Genomic DNA, 20,419 nt, shown 5'->3' on the forward strand with positions numbered 1-20,419 from the left:
GTCCTTAAATTAAGCGTCATCTTGACAATATGCATTGAATTGACATTCAAATATTCATGTTGTATGAACCTAACACTTGTAGTATTTTGAGAATAGGCATATTGACTTAGATAACTGAATTGTTATAAGGCAATAATTAACAAAACAATTAATTATCTTCAAATTATCATAATTGGCACAAATTGACATCATTCAGTAACAGTTGTTCATGAAATGATACAACACAAAAAGAAAGTTCATACATTAAGCAACACTCATTGGTACTTTACGGTAATAATTTTAACTGCATACCAGTTGTGGTGCTTACAGTTTCATTGACACAATATTATCTATTTTAAGCAAAATATATAACAAACAACATCAAATAACAGTATGCTTAAGTGAACCTTAATTCCCGTGCAAAGGGCGGGATACAGAAACACATTTATTATTTACAATATCCCACATAACCATAATGTTGCAAAAACAGTTACATTCTCAGTCACACTCTATGGAACTCTCTGATATTGTGTCCCTCTTTTTAAAGCCATTTTCCACCCAAAAATAAATCCTTCAATGCTTTTAATACCATGATTCTTATGGAGAAAAATATAGAGGCTTATTTCAATAAAATCTATTTTGTGTGTAAAAAACACACACTTAAATATGTTTATGTTCAAAAGCTCTAGGCACAAATAACATTAATATTGTATTTCATCCTGTACTTTGACATAATTTGATTTACAGAATGCCTGGATTATTATCAGTTTTTTTTTAAGAATAACTGCCATTTATCAATAATGTAGTATTTACAACCAACTATTCATTAAAGGATTAAAGGGTAAGATGTAAAATATAAAATAAGTATCTACAATATATATCCAGATTAATTTACATCTATTTATTAAAGCTGGATTGCATCAAAAACCTAAGGCTAATTGAACTGACTCTCAAGTCCATTTCCTGGGAAGAACCAGTACTTGGTGTCTTTGGGGGAAATCTAAAGAACTCCCACAGTGGGATCAAAATCATGAACTTTGGGTCATTAGATGGACACTACATCTAACACGCCACGGTGACATCTTATCAAGTTTTGTTCATTATAATACTTCGTCAAAAGTAATTCAAATCATTTTTCATTAAATATATGGCTAGCCCATTCTCCTTCTACTTTGTATCATTATCAACGTTATTTAAATACCAGCCTGTTAAGCTGCCAATTATCTTTTCTTATATAACTTTTAATGTTTACCTTGCAATTTAAGTGATAAGTAAACAGGCTTCTGGAAGCACACACTCTGTCATATGATGTATATCTTGTAAAACGCTGATTCTATGAGTTTAAAGCAAGGTGACTCACACATCTACCAAACTTATTATCTGTCATCCATCATCTAAAAACAAATTGAAAATAAAACATAAAGTAATAGATCTTAACTCTTTTTTCAAAATAAATAAATTCGAGCATGACACTGTATTGCTTTTATTGTAAAGTTTACTTGATTGTAATGCTTTAGACAAGTCACATTCTTAATATGTCTTATTCATAATCATTGTCTTAATGATTGAATCAATATTTAGTGATAAATGATATATAGAATAAAAAAAACAAGATACATGTCTTGTGTTGTTTTAAGTAGACAAAAAAAGTCTATTAATGACACAGGTCATGTTATGCAAAATAATAATTATGCCCCCCTTCGAAGAAGAGGGAGTATATTGCTTTGCACATGTCGGTCTGTCAGTCGGTCTGTCGGTCCGTCCACCAGGTGGTTTCCGGATGATAACTCAAGAACGCTTGGGCCTAGGATCATGAAACTTCATGGGTAGATTGATCATAACTCGCAGATGACCCCTTTTGATTTTGAGGTCACAAGGTCAAAGGTCAATGTCATGGTGACCCGAAATAGTAAAATGGTTTCCAGATGATATCTCAAGAACGCATACGATTAGGATCATGAAACTTCATGGGTAGATTGATCATGACTCGCAAATGACCCTATTTGATTTTGAGGTCACAAGGTCAAAGGTCAAGGTCACGGTGATCCGAAATAGTAAAATGATTTTCGGATGATAATTCAAGAACACATATGCCTAGGATCATGAAACTTAATAGGTAGATTGATCATGACTCGCAGATGACCCCTATTGATTTTGAGGTCACGAGGTCAAAGGTCAAGGTCACGGTGACCCGAAATAGTAAAATGATTTTCAGATGATAATTCAAGAACGCATATGCCTAGGATCATGAAACTTAATAGGAAGATTGATCATGACTCGCAGATGACCCCTATTGATTTTGAGGTCACAAGGTAAAAGGTCAAGGTCACGGTGACCCGAAATAGTAAAATGATTTTTGGATGATAACTCAAGAACGCTTTTGCCTAGGATCATGACACTACATAGGTACATTGATCGTGACTTGCAGATGACCTCTATTGATTTTCAGGTCACTAGGTCAAAGGTCAAGGTCACAGTGACAAAAGTCGTATTCTCACAATGGCTGCCAGTACAACGGACAGCCCATTTGGGGGGCATGCATGTTAACAAACAGCCCTTGTTATAATTTAATACCTTGGACATTTAATTATTCTCTTGTGCAAAGAGTTATTCCTCAATTTCCATTTGGAATCTTGAGTAATTATACCATGAAGACTTATCGTTTGAAAATGGGCATTATCGTTAAAAGAAATCGGAGGTATTTAACACAAATTTATAAGACATTTATGTTATGTATTTGTATGTGTCAGGGCCTCATGATTACTCCCCCTGATATATTATGACATCATGAAATATATGATGTCATTAAGTATTGATGACATCATATAATTTTTATTTTTTATTGCACATAGATCTCTTTACATTAAGCGAACTCATGGAATTTCATTGCGAAAAAGGTCTAAGTGCAAAAATGTTATCATTTCAATACTGTTTATCATCATAATATGTAAAATATTTTGTGTAAACATATTATTTCAAAGACAATTACTTTTAAATAAACAGGAAAGGCTAAATTAAGATCTGATCAAATGTTAGGAAATCATAATCACTGATAATCATTCTGAAGTTATGGAATTATAAAGCGCGAAAAAGTCCTTAGTAATTTTTTTTCTCCTAAAATCGCATTAAAAAAAACTTAAAATTCAAAAGAAAGTGTTTTATCAGTTATCTTAATGAACAATATGATACTTTCTTTTAATAACTTATAAACAGTTATACAGTGTTTCACTTAGAACTTTACTAAACTCCACACTTTACTCTGCGCATAGACCTATTTCGCACTCAAAAATAAAGTAAATTTCACTTCGAGCTTTAGGACAAATTTCAATTATACTTTTTATTTGATTGCCTGGAACTAAGATATTTTAATTCATGATGGGCATGGATGTTGCCATACAAAATATATACAAAAGTCATTTTATGAAAAAATGTTTGTTTCGCTTTCACCCTTGTAATAGTCCTCTACCAAATTTGTTCAAATTATGCCCCTGGGGTCAAATTTGACCCAGCCCCGGGGGTCACAAAACTGAACATATGCTTATATAAAGCCTCTTTTGTGCAAACTTTGAAAATCTTCCTGTCCATAACCAATGGGCCTAGGGCTATACCAAATTTGGTATGTAGTGACATCTTATAGTTCTCTACCAAGTTTGTTCAAATTATGCCCCTGGGGCCAAATTTATATATAAATATGCTCACTCTTCCAACTTTAAGCGCCCAGTGGGATGAGGGATAGAAAGAGAAAGTCACATGCTTGAGTACATTTCAACCCATGCACATTGCACGCTTTTTTCGCATAAAAAACAGTGGATCGATACAGGGCCATCATGGCCCTCTTGTTGAAAAGTAATTTGGTAAATGACCACACCCCAACACTATACACCCCCACCAACCCCACACCTCCCCCTTTTTGATTGAAGTATTAAGATAGGTCCCTCACCTTTATAAAGACCAATGGATGAGCGGTCTGCACTCGCTAGGCAGTGCTCTTGTTGTATTCGGCACAGTAAAACCACAATAGTAGTACAATTTTCATAAATAAGTTCCCAAACATGTTTTTGAATTGTTTGCTTGATAACATGTCAATTTTGCATTATTTACTTAATATTTTCATTTAATTTATCTCAATTAATGTTAGTGAATCATCATAATTTATGATTGTGTTGGTGTAATGGCATCATAAAACACATTTATATATTGTTTTGTGGAAAAAAGGCATATTATATGTTAACAATCATGTTAGATTCAAAATAATATAAATCACATAATTACCACTTTATAAGTCAAACTTGTTTTCTGTACAATAATTAGGTCAATGTAAAATTGGGCCATGTGGGATCAAAAACCTGGTCAGCAGCTTAAAAGTTTCACAAAACTAAATTGTAACCAATGTATGACTTAATCTTGATGAAATTTGGTCAACATGTTTATAATCACAATATCATAACGAAGATCAAACATAAGTGAAGAGTATTCAAAACTTGGGTCACCCTGCCAACACTGTAAACGCATTATTTGTGAACAAATTACAATAAAACATAGCATGAAAGGTTAAGAGTCTCATGGTTTAGGTTTACATGATGTATATAGACTTAATACATATCCATTATATTTTTGGTATGTAATCAGCTGAATGTATCAAGCAGACAAAGAAGACAAACAAATGAAACATATTGTGAAAACATAATTTTTACCTCGGCTGTTTTTGGAGAAAATCTAAGGTTTTGTCATAGCCAGCTCGTCGTGTCTTCCACTGTCCGAAGTTCACAGTCCGCCGTCCGTGTTGTGCCAAAACCGTTACATTGGCTCTAAAATCAAAGTGCTTCCAACTATAACTTTGAAACTTCATATGTAGATGCAACTTGATAAGTTCCACACGCCACACCCATTTTGGGGTCACTAGTTCAAAGGTCAAGGCCACTGTGACCTCTAAAAAAATAATTTCTGGCAAGCTTTCATTTATTCAAAACTGCAACCACTGCTGAGCATTGACACCCATTAACTCTTGTTATATAACTTTTAATGCTAAAAAAAATGAAATTGATATGACATTATAAACGGGTTATATGTAAAACACTAAAATCAAAGGAACGTATTTTAAACTGTGTAATAAATGAACGCAGATGCTAACCACTGACTGCCGACTGAGTTTATCTCAATTTCAGTATTTCCAATGTTTCTCTATTTAATCAGCAGCATTGATATATATATATATATATATACAGGGATCATATATTCCCGCAATATTAATCGATCTGGATTAAAATGGGGAAAAAGTGTCTGAAAATTTATATCCGAAATCATGACAAATAACGTTAAAATATATACCTTTGATTTTGCCATTCATGAAGGTGGTATAATAAATGTACAAGTTAAATTCCCTTTTAAAGGGATTGTTTTTAAACGGAACATACGAGTTTTCTCATTTTTATCATTTGCTATTTCATTGTAGTTTCGTGTGCTGTTATAGCTGACTTTTTCATCGTTGTCAATATTATTATCACGAGTGCAAAGCACAAGTGATTTGATACCATGTATCTAAACTTCCAGTCGTGGGTTATTCAACAACAAACAATAACAATCAGAAATCAGTTGGGAATCTTTAGAATCTAGGCAAAATAAACACAAACTCATTATGTTTAACAAAATGAAAAAAGTTGCATGTTCCTGATTACCTTGCTAACCTTGTCCCGCTTACATTAGGTCAGTCTGTACCGTACTCTTTAAGAAATAGACGCGACATTCAAAACATGAACTTCCGAACATCATTCTATAAGAACACATTTCTACCCTCAACCATCACCAGTTTCAATTCCTTGCCAAGTCATATTCAAAATGCACCATCTATTGCCGCTTTAAAAAATATGTGAATACTAACACTCAACCTTCTAGTACTTAGAGTCCAAAACATTTTTACCATTGGCTGTGAAATCTTCAAATTTTACATACATGTTTTCGCACCAATTGTAGTTCTCTTGCTGCCCATCTTTTTAGAAAAAACATTTATGACTCGCTTAACTGCAATTCTTGTGACGAAATTGAAGACTGCAACCACTTTTTCTTTCATTGTGCTAAGTTCAGTGTAGAACGAGCTCAGCTTATAAATAGTGTATCACAGATATGTTCTCCATCACTGTATGTTTTTCTGTTTGGTGATCCTTCGCTTTCTGTCGATGAAAATTGCATCATATTTGACCATGTTCAGCGCTTCATAAAATCAACCAAGAGATTCTAGCCGCCATCCATTTTCTTCTCTCTGCCACTCATCTTCTCCATAAATTTCTACATGACCGTTTACAACCTCGAAATCAATACTATTTTTCTGTTTATGTTCCCCCCCCCCTCAATTATTATTTTTTTCCCCTGTAAAATTGCTTGTTTCTTTCCATCAATGTTAGTGGACTTGTATATATGTTGCATTCTGTATTATGTTTTTTGGACTTGTAAGTTGCATTTTGCATCTTGTATTGTCAATTTACTACGATGTCATGACATTATTATAAATGTCATGCGTAAATATATTATTAATCGGGAGAGGGCTCCAATCAGGTTCGCCTTTCAGCCCAATCCTATGTCAATGTCATGTACATTTGTAAGTTGTGAATATGTTACTATGTCGTAATAAATAAGTTTAAACCAATAACAATATAGTTCACAAATTATTTCGATTCTAACACAATTTTTACTAAAGGTATATACAATGTATATTATTTTTCTTGTGTACTATATTATCTGAAGTTCCGCCCATAAAAATGACTTTCGGCTGTTCTGTCGATCAGATCTGCCACTTTCATTCAATTATTACAGATTATTACGCTGGTGGAAAATGTATCCGCATGTTTTGTTAAGTTACAGCGCGTGCTTTCAGTGTATAAGGTCTGCCCACATTTATTGCAGAATATCCGATTTTCTTCTTTGTTTTTATGAATGTTAACTGTACCATGCATGAAATGCACAATTTCCATGATGATTACATCGAGTATTTCATCTCTGCAGTTACTGTCAATGATTTTATCGTGGACGAGTACACATTACGGACCAATGAGTGTGCTAGATATAAGCCAGTGAAATTATTGATTTCTATTGACACGGGGTTATTCACGCATGACTAATACACAACGGCGCGAATCTTCGCTGCTTGGGGTCATACTCTTAATACTAGTCGGCTGACGTGCAATAAACTGGTCCTGACCGGTTTAGAGACTGCAGCAAATATTTATCACACCTAATCAAGATAAGAATGTTATTAGGGTGTGTTAGCATGTGCACTGTGTAATCGATTTCATGACGATGGGAGTTTTAGCAAACAGAATCTGTCCGACTGTTTGGGATTTTCAATTGGTCTTTCATGACCCCAATCGGTCAAGGACCGACAAAACTGAAAAAAATATGATCCCTGTATATATATATATATTGCAACAGCCAGCCTCAGTTTGTGTGACAAAAATGACTTCAAACTTTAGAACTATGAACTTTGATTCCTCTAAACATTTTCTAAAATTAAAGCTTAGTTACATGAAGAACAATACAATTTCGTATCTTATTTTGATATTAAAAACCTTACTGAGTCTGATATCAACTTGAATGCATTTTTATGTCCCCCACTATAGTAGTGGGGGACATATTGTTTTTGCCCTGTCTGTCTGTTGGTCTGTTGGTCTGTTGGTCTGTTTGCGGCAACTTTAACATTTTGCAATAACTTTTGCTATTTTGAAGATAACAACTTCATATTTGGCATGCATGTGTATCTCATGAAGCTGCACATTTTGAGTGGTGAAAGGTCAAGGTCAAGGTCATCCTTCAAGGTCAGAGGTCAAATATATGTGGCCAAAATCGCTCATTTTATGAATACTTTTGCAATATTGAAGACAGCAACTTCATATTTGGCATGCATGTGTATCTCATGAAGCTGCACACTTGAGTGGTGAAAGGTCAAGGTCAAGGTCATCCTTCAAGGTCAGAGGTCAAATATATGTGGCATAAATCGCTTATTTTATGAATACTTTTGCAATATTGAAGATAGCATCTTGATATTTTGCATGCATGTGCATCTCATGGAGCTGCACATTTTGAGTGGTGAAAGGTCAAGGTCAAGGTCATCCTTCAAGGTCAGAGGTCAAATATATGTGGACGAAATCGCTTATTTTATGAATACTTTTGCAATATTGAAGATAGCAACTTGATATTTGGCATGCATGTGTATCTCATGGAGCTGCACATTTTGAGTGGTGAAAGGTCAAGGTCATCCTTCACAAGGTCAAGGTCATCCTACAAGGTCAAATGTCATATAGGGGGACATTGTGTTTCACAAACACATCTTGTTTGAATATTTTATTATTTCTAGCAATTGTAAATGAAAGTTCCATTAACAACAAACTAAAACTAGAGTTAAAATCCAAACAATTAGCTCACCATGTTAGGATTTTAAACAAAAGCATAAACTGATTGGATTTAAAATCGGATTATAAACGATCATATATTATTTATTTTACTTCATTTATGACATTCAATTTTAGGAATCAACACTGATACAGAACACAGACAAGATGTATCTAGGATGGTCATACTTGTAAATAAACACACTGATGGTATGATTATTGGCATTTTCCCATTACACACTCATTGTTTCAGTCTCAGAAGGACATGTTCGTCTTTGAAGTGAAGTTAAATGAAGTTCACATTATTAATTGCATGCGAACAGGTCACATTATTAATTGCATGCGTGCATGTGTGAACATATTTATCAATGGATGTTTGTTTTGCAAAAAATATAGGGCGATGCAGAGAATTTCTTTGTAAGATATTCATGATTGAAGAAGTTTTTAATGTAATGCTTTTTACACTATTGATAAAGTGCAGATGCTAGATTGCAAAGTATGCGGTTATGATAGATTAAACGGTTCCTGTTTTGCTGTCATATGCATTCAGAAGAAGATAAGTGCATGTTTGCAACTGACAAATATGAAATATTGTTACATGCAGTTATGCGCCTTCGATTGCCTTAGTTCATTAATTGTGGAACAACTTGCGGTATTTTGGCATATGATTTGTATGGTGATTTCCGCGGAGTTTTTTTTCTGAAATACCTGTTAACTCTGCCTTGTTCTTCTTTTATGATTGGAGTTTTTATGAGTACATTCGTTTACCGACCCTGGGTGTCATATAGCTGAGAGTTTGATTATTGCAATTGTCCCGTATAATAATATTGTGAAAGTAAGTCATTGAGAATACGTTAAAGATTGATAACAATGCTCACAGGGATGGAAAACAAAATAATACACATCTAGGAATTCAACCAAATGAATACTGTTACATATGTAACCTTAATATGAGAAGTATAAGAAATAAATAATGTTTTTTTATACATATTTTGTGTTGAAAAGTCCCACTAGCAATACTAAGTGTGTGTATTATTATGTCTGTTTTTAAAGATTTGTCACTAAGTTATGCATGTCACTTTTCCATAGTCAACGTACTTTGACCCCCTGTGACTTCTTTGCGATCACACCTCTTCAATTTCTTTACATTTACAAAGTTAATTAATTAAAATTAATAATTAATTAATTAATTTAATTAAATTTAAAGTATTTACAATTGGTTTACTGGTACCTCAGTACATATACTTTTTCCTTTGTAGTTATTATTTCCATTTGTTTGTGAACAACTACGTAAACAGTATTGAAGATATTATAAAATCACAAACATATTATATTGATGTAGAATATTTGTACAGCAGTTCAAAAATCATACATCCTTTCAGTCTATTAAGACACAACTAAACGTTACAACACATGTTTATTTAAATGTATTGAAATGCATGAATCTACTATCATAGGTATGTTTTCTGTACATCAAGCTGATATTATCAGCAGCTAATTGCTATCTAGAATTATTCAGTGTTGATTGAATCACGTGTGTCACCTATCACTCACAAGATGCGATTGACACATTTGAGGACATTTAATCCAAGGTCAATTCATTTAAATAAACTCTTGTTTATTTAAATGATTAAAATATGTTTAGTTTTGAAAAATATGGTTTTGTTTTCGCAAATAGAACGATACTTTCCCTTGTCTTAAAAGTAATGTAACAATTATCCTTTCTGCGAGTTCATGAAAATTGAGTCGTAACGTTATTTTGAAGTTTTTCACTAGGTTTTATATTTTGGGGTCAGTGTGTCATTTGTATACTGCAAATCAATGGAACGATTGAATATCCATGCACAACATTAAATGCTGACTTGGCTAATAGCTTGCAACCTTTATCTGAATATCACATGTTATAGAAAAGGACACCTTGATTTTATCATCCCGCGTTCTATCAATTAAATATCTTGAACACAGATACTATTTGAATTATCTTATGTTTAGGTCACCTCTTCACATGAATGATCGCATGTTGTAAAACCACCTGCATATACAGGTTAAATGCTAAGACGTCAACAACACGTATTTGGGGCTTTATCCGTATTTATCTTAAAAAAGTCTATTGACGTGTGTTTACATCATTTATTTATCTCAAACTAAGATAGTTGCAATATGGAAGTTAAAAAGTACATTTTTGAATGCAAAAGGAAAGAAGTAATTCCAAATTTTTAGGGATTTAAGGCTAGCCTAAAATTATCTTTAAATATATATGCAAACACAACAAATGAATCAAATAAAGGAATTTTTGGGATACTTATAAGATTAATATGTAATTCATAAATGCATGAATAACAAAACTAACTGTTATTAACTCGCATTATATGTGAAACTTGCAAAATGTGTTTTCTTAATCAAGTGTCACTATGTCGTTTGCATATTGATCATAAAGTTTATATTGATTGTGTTGTAAACTGCACTCTTAAGTGTAAAATCAAACTTTGGTAAAAAGGTCCATTTTTAATGACACTAGCAAATGTACTAGGTTTTATCTCTTTGAACACTGTAGCCATAGTTTTTGTAAATCTGATCCTTTTCTTGTTTAAGAATTAACACTTAATATTATTGTGCTATACATAAAAAATTATTTAAGTTAAGAAAAAAATGTGAAAAGGTTGAAGGAAGTATGATTCTAATTCAGCTTGAGTATTGAGTAATGATTGTATTAATATAGCGAAAACACATTACATATGGTAATTTAAGTATATGAACGAAAATGCCTTTGAAAATTGTGTGTATATGTATATTTTATGAATGAATAAAAGCATTTAAACAGAAAAAAAAGAAAAAGATAGTTGCAATATAGATTGCCATTTTATCAGTCAAGTTACATATTTAATATAAAGCAATCTTCGGACTATGAGTTTTCATACTCTGCATTGATTGTAGGTCGTATGTAAACAGTACCAATTACAATAAAGTGCCAGTAAATGACGTAATGACGTTTAATCATACCATAGTAAAACACCCAACGATCCTTAAACAATATATGTGAATAAAGAAAGTTCATATACATTATAAGGAGAGAAGTTCTGGGTAACCCTGCTACTATTTCAAACTCAATTAAAAGTCAGTAAACACGATTGATCACACATAACTTAGAGTCAATAAATATAAGTATTCAAGTAATGATGTTGCAGGTCTAGATTTACAATAAACTATTATTAATAATCTTGAAGTTCAAGCTAATCTTTATGACAAAGGTGATGATAGTGGTTTATATTGTGTTCTTTTTATTTTTTGGAAGGTACTGTCCAACAATTGATACCAATAAATCCATAATAAGCGCACCCCTAGGTGTAAAAAAGTTTTCTTTTTAAATGCTATATATACTTATTTATTATGCCCCCATGTTTTGCACATGTCAGTCTGTCGGTCGGTCGGTCTGTCGGTCGGTCGGTCGGTCCGTTTACTAGGTGGTTTCCGGATGATAACTCAAGAACGCTTGGGTCTAGAATCATGAATCTTCATAGGTACATTGATCATGACTCGCAGATGACCCCTGTTGATTTTGAGGTCACTATGTCAAAGGTCAAGGTCACAGTGACTAGAAATAGTAAAATGGTTTCCGGATGATAACTCAAGAAAGCTTATGCCTAGGATCATGAAACTTCGTAGGTAGATTAATAATGGCTGGCAGATGACCCCTATAGATTTTCAGGTCACTAGGTCAAAGGTCAAGGTCACGATGACCCGAAATAGTAAAATGGTTTCCGGATGATAACTCAAGAACGCTTATGCTTAGGATCATGAAACTTGATAGGTATATTTATCATGACTCGCAGATGACCCCATTAGATTTTCAGATCACAAGGTCAAAGGTCAAGGTCACAGTGACCCGAAATAGTAATATGGTTTCCAGACGATAACTCAAGAACGCTTAGGCCTAGGATCATAAAACTTTATAGGTAGATTGATCATGACTTGCAGATGAAACCTTTTGATTTTCAGGTCACTAGGTCAAAGGTCAAGGTCACAGTGACTCGAAATAGTAAAATATTTTCTGGATGATAACTCAAGAAAGCTTATGCCTAGGATCATGAAACTTCTTAGGTAGATTAATAATGGCTGGCAGATGACTCCTATTGATTTTCAGGTCACTAGGTCAAAGGTCACGGTGACCCGAAATAGTAAAATGGTTTCCGGATGATAACTCAAAAACGCTTATGCTTAGGATCATGAAACTTCATAGGTACATTGATCATGACTGGCAGATGACTCTTATTGATTTTGAGGTCACTAGGTCAAAGGTCAAGGTCATGGTGACCCAAAATAGTAAAATGGTTTCCGGATGATAACTCAAGAACGCTTATGCATAGGATCATGAAACTTGATAGGTAGATTGATCATTATTCGCAGATGACCCCTTTTGATTTTCAGGTCACTAGGTGAAAGGTCAAGGTCACAGTGACCTGAAATAGTAAAATGGTTTCCGGATGATAACTTAAGAACGCTTATAGCTAGGGCCATGACACTTCATAGGTGTATTGATCATTACTGGCAGATGACCCCTATTGATTTTCAGGTCACTAGGTCAAAGGTCAAGGTCACAGTGACAAAAAACATATTCACACAATGGCTGTCACTACAACGGAGAGCCAATATGGGGGGCATGCATGTTTTACAAACAGCCCTTGTTCAACATGTTTTAACACAGCTGTTTATGTGTGCCACCTGAATAATGTTTGTTTTCATTAGTCTTTGAGTGCAAATACCTTGATTTTCAATAAGAATTGTATACACAATTATGCAGCCGCCATTTTGGAAAAAAATGGCCGCCATGTTTTTACTTTTGGTTGCTAACGGATTTTTTGGAAAGAGCACATATTAAGGTACATTCATGGAGAATTTGGTGCTTGCTTACAAGTTTGCAAGATTTTGCTGATAAATGAACCTAAATCCCCAAGCTATGATTTTGCGAGAAGAGAATTGGTTATTGGTGACTTTGTATTCGATCAGCGTGACTTCACTAGTTATTAAACGATAATATTCTGAACCCATTTACTAAAACGATGATAAACATGCATGTGCATAATTCTGTGTCACCTAAAAATGTATTTAAGTGGCTAAGTCACACTAATATGATAAGATTAACTCTTTTATGTATGTAACAAGTCAATTATGATTCTGACAAACAACTTTGTATAACTTGTTATATTCTGAAAATACTTTTTACTTACTTTATTACTTAATTTATTGATGCGTTATGATGTCAATTCGTAGGGATTCTCTTCAACAGTTGTTCAAATTTGAATCCAGCGATAAAAACTGGTCACAAAACAAATGCCACATATTAAATTGTACAACAAAATGACTGTTGAAGTCTTCTCTTATTTGTTACTCTCCTTGCATCTTGTATTTTGGTGTTCTACCCTGGGGGTCACATTGTACATGAAATTAGTTTTCTGTATTATATCTGTGGTTCTAAACTGGTCATTGGTAAACCTGATTCTGTGCTACAAATATAAGCTTCTTCATATGTATAAACAATTAATATTATAAAGAGCATATTTAATTATTGTAGTAATTATTAATGTATAACCAAAAAACTGTTTCATTTGAACAAATCTGCTGAGAATTATACATGTTCCGACGATGTGCATGCATTTTGTATATGACTGCATTTTATACTGTATAACATAAGGTTTGACACAACTTTATTTAACTCTGATGTGTTTAATGTTTTGGCATCACTATTTTTTTATGTTTTGATTGCTTTCGTAAGCAAAAAATGTGCAACAAAACAAAACACAAATGAACAACTGCAAGTAATTGTTTTAAAAAAGAGAATGTAAATTTTCATGTGATTTTATAAGCACAGCCGTTTACCAAGAATACCAGAGGTGCTTCCACCTATAACTTTAAAACTTCATAATGTATTTGCATCTTGATGAGTTCTACACCCCTAACCCATTTTTGGGTCACTAGGTCAAAGGTTAAGGTCAATTTGACCTCTGATATAAAACTTTAAAATATGCTCTAAAATCAAAGTGCTTCCACCTATGAAGATGCACCTTGATGAGTTCTACACACCACACCCGTTTTTGAGTCAATTTGTAAAATGTCAGGGTCACTGTGAACCACGGTAATTCATTTACTTTCATTTATTCAATACTGCACCCACAGCCGAGCGTAACTTGGCACCCGCTATGCGGTGCTCTTGTTTTATCTCTTGTATTACAGGGACCGTTACCATTTTATCAACAAAGCACAAACAATATATTACTTGCGTTTTTATTTACAGTTGAAAAGTTCATAATAATATGTCCAAACTGGAAAAACGAGTGCGTCTGCCATTGTGTTATTTTTGACAGAAAGTAATGTATTTCCTGCACAAAAAATTACTAGTTAATTAATTAAATAAATATTCCTAATGTTGATTTTAAAATATATTTTTAAAATATGTTTGCAACAAAAGTATTGTTTACAGTTTGGTTATAGTTTTTTGCTACCTGGGCATAGGCATGTTTGAATTTGGATCAAATGGTGTAAGAAACTTAGGATATGCCTTTAACTATGTATGTACCTTTATCTGTGAGGGCATCAGTAGTAAATGGCTCAGATTGGTGAAAACAAAACACACTTTTTAGCTCACCTGATTGCTCAGGTGAGGTTTAAGGATCGGTCTTAGGTGAGGTTTAAGGATCAATCTTTGTCCGTTGCCGTCCGTCCACATTTGGTTTGTAAACACTCTATTCAGATTTCTCAAGCATTCTTTTTCAAAGTTGCTGATAAGCTATATGGCCACAAGATCTCAGTCAAGTTTGATAACGGGCAAAATCTCAGAATTATTGCCCTTAGATTGTCATTATTTTCATAATATTACACAAAATCCTTGTAAACACTCTAGAGGTAACAATTTTGTTTCAGATTTTATGAATCTTGGTAATAATATTTGTTTGTGTACAGGGCCCTCTATCTATCTAATCTGCCGCCGAATTTCGGCTGCAGTCCCCCACCTGAAAATATATTTTTTCAGTGGTGAAAGGTCAAGTTCAAGGCCATCATTCAAGGTCAAAGGTAAAAAACAAATCCAAGGGAAGTAACACGCTTTAAAAGGATATAGTTTCTATTTTATTATTCGCCAGGTACAGATCATTTTCACAAGGGAAGTATTATTTTAAAGGGATATAATAAAAAATCAATGCGTCACAGAATGGGGCATTGTGTTTCTGACAAGCAAATATCATGTTCTTGATGATATGTAGGCAAAGTTTGACAATGGGCGATGGGGGGTCAAAATCTTGGTCACGGGGTCCATTTCTTGATGCAAATCAAAGTAATAATCGTAACTGACTCATCTGGCTGAAACCTTAGATAGATAGATAGATAGATTTATTTCGGCATAGGAAGCATATACACAGTTCACAACATAACATAGACTAAAATAATAAGCAATTATTAAAAACAATATCATGTACAATAAACTATGACATGCTCACCAAACCAAGGATAACACAAAAAAGAGCAAGCCCTTATTTCCATTGTGGTCCTTAAGGATCGGTCTTAGGTGAGGTTTAAGGATCGATCTTTGTCCGTTGCCGTCCGTCCACATTTGGATCACTGGGTAATATTTTTACAAAGATTGAATGAACCGATTCCTCTCAGGTGAGCAAACTAGGCTAAGGGCCATCTTAGCCCTCTTGTTTAGTGTGTTGTTTACTATGAATCATGGACAGACAGAGACAAGATGCCTTCAAAGTATGAATGTCAGTAAGGGACAATACATTTGTAACATGATTAACAACAACAAAAACCTGATGAGAAACATTTATTTTTCTAAATGTTTAATAATATAAGCTACATGTAGCATCTTGTTTTTACATCAAATATGTAAAATGTTTATCAGATGGGCAGTGATTTATTATATAAAAATTGCTGTTGACCTCCAATCAAGGTAAAACAAAGACTAAAAACCATGAATGATTTTCATCATGGACAATCTTTAAACTGTAACAATTCCAGTGTAAATTATTTTATATAATTAAAATATTACATTATTGCTTACACAATTAGAACCAGACACTTAAGTTATACAATTCAATGCTTATAAACTTGATTTTGACAATTTTTCGGCGTCAGCTGAATACGCCAGCTTTTCACCTTAGCCTGACCTTTGTTAGCGTCCAATAGAACTCAAATAAAACTTCCCGCGGCCAAGTACAGATGAATACACTTCATTGACTGCATTGGCTGATTTGATAATACCACTAGAACATTGGAAACATGTCCGCGTCTTTGTAACACTGTTTTACAGCGTGTTCAGCATGAAACAGTTTTATCTCTAATAAAAAGGCTTTATAGATAGAACAGTTTTACACTCAATCTCGACATCAATACAGTTTGTGCGTACATCTTTTATTTTCAGAGGATTTTCAGCGCGAGAACGTTGTGTACTTAAAGGCCATGTTCTCATATTTAGTACTGACTTCCATATTCCTGTCAACATGTTATATGTAAAAGTATAAAGAGCAGTGGAGCGATGCCTCACTTTAATTTGTTGCATTTCAACCCGCGAGGTATAAGGGGTCAGTTCGCGGTTAGTGTGTTTGAATGTCAGAGTTTATATACAGATCAGACCTTCTGTGCTGTTCGGAGTTCGCGGTCAGTTATATAATAGTTATAAAATAAAGACGCTATAGCGTGAACTAGGTGAACCGGAATTTTCTTTACCACCAGAAAGATGTGAAATGAAGATATCCAGCGATATTATTTTATGGCATGTCAATAATAGATTCTTAATGTGTTTTCAACAATACCATGATAAATATTATTTTTAATTAATTAACAAGAATTATTCCATCATATTTACTAATGTATTATTGCAGCATATTGACTAATGTATTAAGTATGAGCGCGATGATTCTCGATACTGTTAATAATCGAATCAAATACACGTAGCAATTCCCGATAAACCACTCAAACAGGTTTGTTCGAAGAACGCGCGTATACATATTTAAAATATGTACGGAGACTTCGCGTGTGGCCGGTTGACTTTGGTTTTCTTTTTTGTATCTATAGGTTTATGACCAGCAATATGTAATAATGTAAAATAAGCCGCGAAAACTCCGCGTAACATCCCGTACTGCGTTTGATGCAGCTAAAAACTGCACAGAAATAGATATTAGCTATCCTTGATCTCATTCATTTAAATCTTTACCTTCCATAAACTCCAACCACAATCAACGCCGTATATCTTTTTTAAAGATATTTCTTGTTTAAACTAACTATATTTCATGGTTCTTAAAACATGGTCTTTATAACACAGTCAGACCAATATTCAGTCATTGCTGATGATTGTTATGATCTACCAGAGTCAAAGCCACAGTGAGTGAGTCAACGGCACAGTCAACCATGTTTTGACCATGTTTAACATGCTTCAAGGTTTTAATTTCAACGGGTTCAATTTGCTTATTTTAAAACTAATTTATACTATTTTGGTTTTAAGTTTAATTTGTACTGCAGGCTTCACATTTGCACATACTACCAGAATAACTGTTAATTAAATGGAATACTTATACTACACATAATAATATCAATTCCCAAGCTATAGCTTCAATGGATTTTGATGTATACACTGTAACTCCAATATAGCGCGGTCAATGGGGTCCAAGCCGCGAAACAGCGTTATAACGGATCCGCGTTATAGGTTTTGAGCTCATTGACTGCAGGGCGCTATAAAAAAAAACAGGTATAGAATAGCCTATAATATAGGTCATGTATATTGCCATGCTGTGTTGACGCAAATACATGCATATAAACCGAATCGTATCGATAACAGTATACATACCGCTTTTCTTATGTGCACATTTATCCGATAATCCAATAAAATTGCAACATCACTTAAAAATAATAATGTTGAACATTAATGACGATATATGTTTAAGAAATTCGTAAACACAACCGTACGCATATATGCCATTTTCAGAAGTGTTAAGAGTACAGTGCATTATGGTGCAGAGATTTCATTGGACGAGCGACTTTAAATTTAGATTGAATGCAATACGACTCATGTACAAAAAAATGTTTTATTGCGTCATACGCATGCAAAAAACGTGTTTCCCGGGGACTTTCTGATACCGCGCGAAAATGAAAGTGAAAATCTGTTAACAATTGCCGGTACACTGCGTTCGCATGTAAATAAATCGTCTGCATTATTTAATTTCTTATACACGAACTGAAAGATTAAAAGACATATTACTAGAATGATAATTAAATGACAGAAAAAATTGTTTTATACAGTAGGCAGTATATTTCACAGCCGCTCATTTAACATACATGTAGTCAAACTGCAACCATATCAAAGTAAGAATGTTTCAATCGTTTTGAATTACTTGATTTGTATAACTATCCCGCTTGCACTTAACTTATGGAAATTATCGCACTGAACCGCTCTGATGAGGAATACATGTAATAAACACTGACACGCGAGTTTTTCACACCTTTATTGACATTACACAACAGATTAACACCAATTAGCTGTCGGTGTTGTTTAACCTCGAGGCGATTATAATCGGTTCAACGGACGGTTGAATAAAGCAATCAACATGACTGTGATTGCCGCCATCTTTGAATTGTCTGAAAATACATGAAGTTGCATAATACGGATTTGAATCAGAAATCAAATGGAAGGTTGGAGAAAAAATGGGATCCAAGCACCCTCCGCGTTATATTGGATTCAGCGTTATAACGGAGCGCTTTATATTGGAGTTACAGTGTATTTAAAATCAAGTTCAAATAATACTGATTAATTATTATTACTGCGATATATGATTTCATAAGGAGATTGAATGTGTAACTGCCTTTTCCTTTGCTAATGCAAATTTTGGAGAATACGAGTTACCCATTAACTTATTATCGATAATTGAACAAAACAAAGATATACAATAGCTGTATAATACTATACATAAGTGTACCATAGTAAACTAATTCTCAAAAGACAAGAATAAGATGTTGAGAGCGGGATTTAAATAATTTTGGTCAATACAATAGACACTATGTACATGTACATTTGTAGACGGGGAAGTTTTTTACTGGCTCACCGCATTCCGGAGGATTTCAGATATAGCCGCTCTATCATGGTTGATATCGGAGGTCTGATTTTGATGTTTAGAGTGATCACCTGTCAATAGTAATCTACGCTAAAATTTGGGGGTTTTAATACTGGTTCCCTTTTTTTGAGACGTGAAATATGTATAATGGCAGTGTATGCAGAAACAAAGACTAATTTTGAATCAGAGACACAATTACATGTATAGCAATCGACTTAAGAAGTACTACAGATCCACAAAGATGTTAACAGCATGCTAGATTCAGGAGCAACAAAGCCAAACGCACATAGTTAAACAAAGAACCAAGAATATCTTTAGAAATAACATTAATGAAAATTTCGTAAGTTTAACTGCAGTTGTCAATAACACACATAAAGTAAAGGAATAAAGAATAATAGGTTGGTGACGTGGATGGATAATGGTGATCTGGCAAGTCAGAGGAATTTGTCGGGTGAGCCGAAGGCGAACCGTTGACATTCTCCGACGAGCCAGAAAACAATTTTCCATCCACGTCACTAACCTATTAGTCTATTTATCATACCACATATATTTCTTTTTATGCCCCGGGTAGGGTGGCATATAGCAGGCGAACTGTCCGTCAGTCTGTCTGTCAGTCTGTGCGTCCGTCCGAAAACTTTAACATTGGCTGTAACTTTTGCAATATTGAAGATAGGAACTTGATATTTAACATGCATGTGTATCTCATGAAGCTGCATAATTTGAGTGGTAAAGTGTCAAGGTCATCCTTCAAGGTCAAAAGTGAAAAAATTCAATCCAAGGGAAGTAATAAGCTTTAAAAGGGAGATTTCTAAACCTGCCAAATGATATGTTAAATTTATTTTATTTAAAAGCAGCGCAATAGGGGGCATTGTGTTTCTGACAAACACATCTATTGTTATTTTATGCTTTTTTGCATCGTTTATTTACACTGTAAAAGAGTTTTAAATGGAGAGTTTCTGTGGAATA

At 33.9% G+C, this 20,419-nt stretch overlaps 1 protein-coding gene across 4 annotated transcripts in view; it reads left to right on the plus strand.

The window, feature by feature from the left end:
• Positions 1-20,419, plus strand: part of LOC127852880 (uncharacterized) — a 240,960-nt gene that overhangs the window by 139,129 nt on the left and 81,412 nt on the right. The window lies entirely within an intron of this gene.

This window comes from Dreissena polymorpha, chromosome 12 (genome assembly GCF_020536995.1).
Source record: "Dreissena polymorpha isolate Duluth1 chromosome 12, UMN_Dpol_1.0, whole genome shotgun sequence".
Classification (NCBI taxonomy): domain Eukaryota; kingdom Metazoa; phylum Mollusca; class Bivalvia; order Myida; family Dreissenidae; genus Dreissena; species Dreissena polymorpha.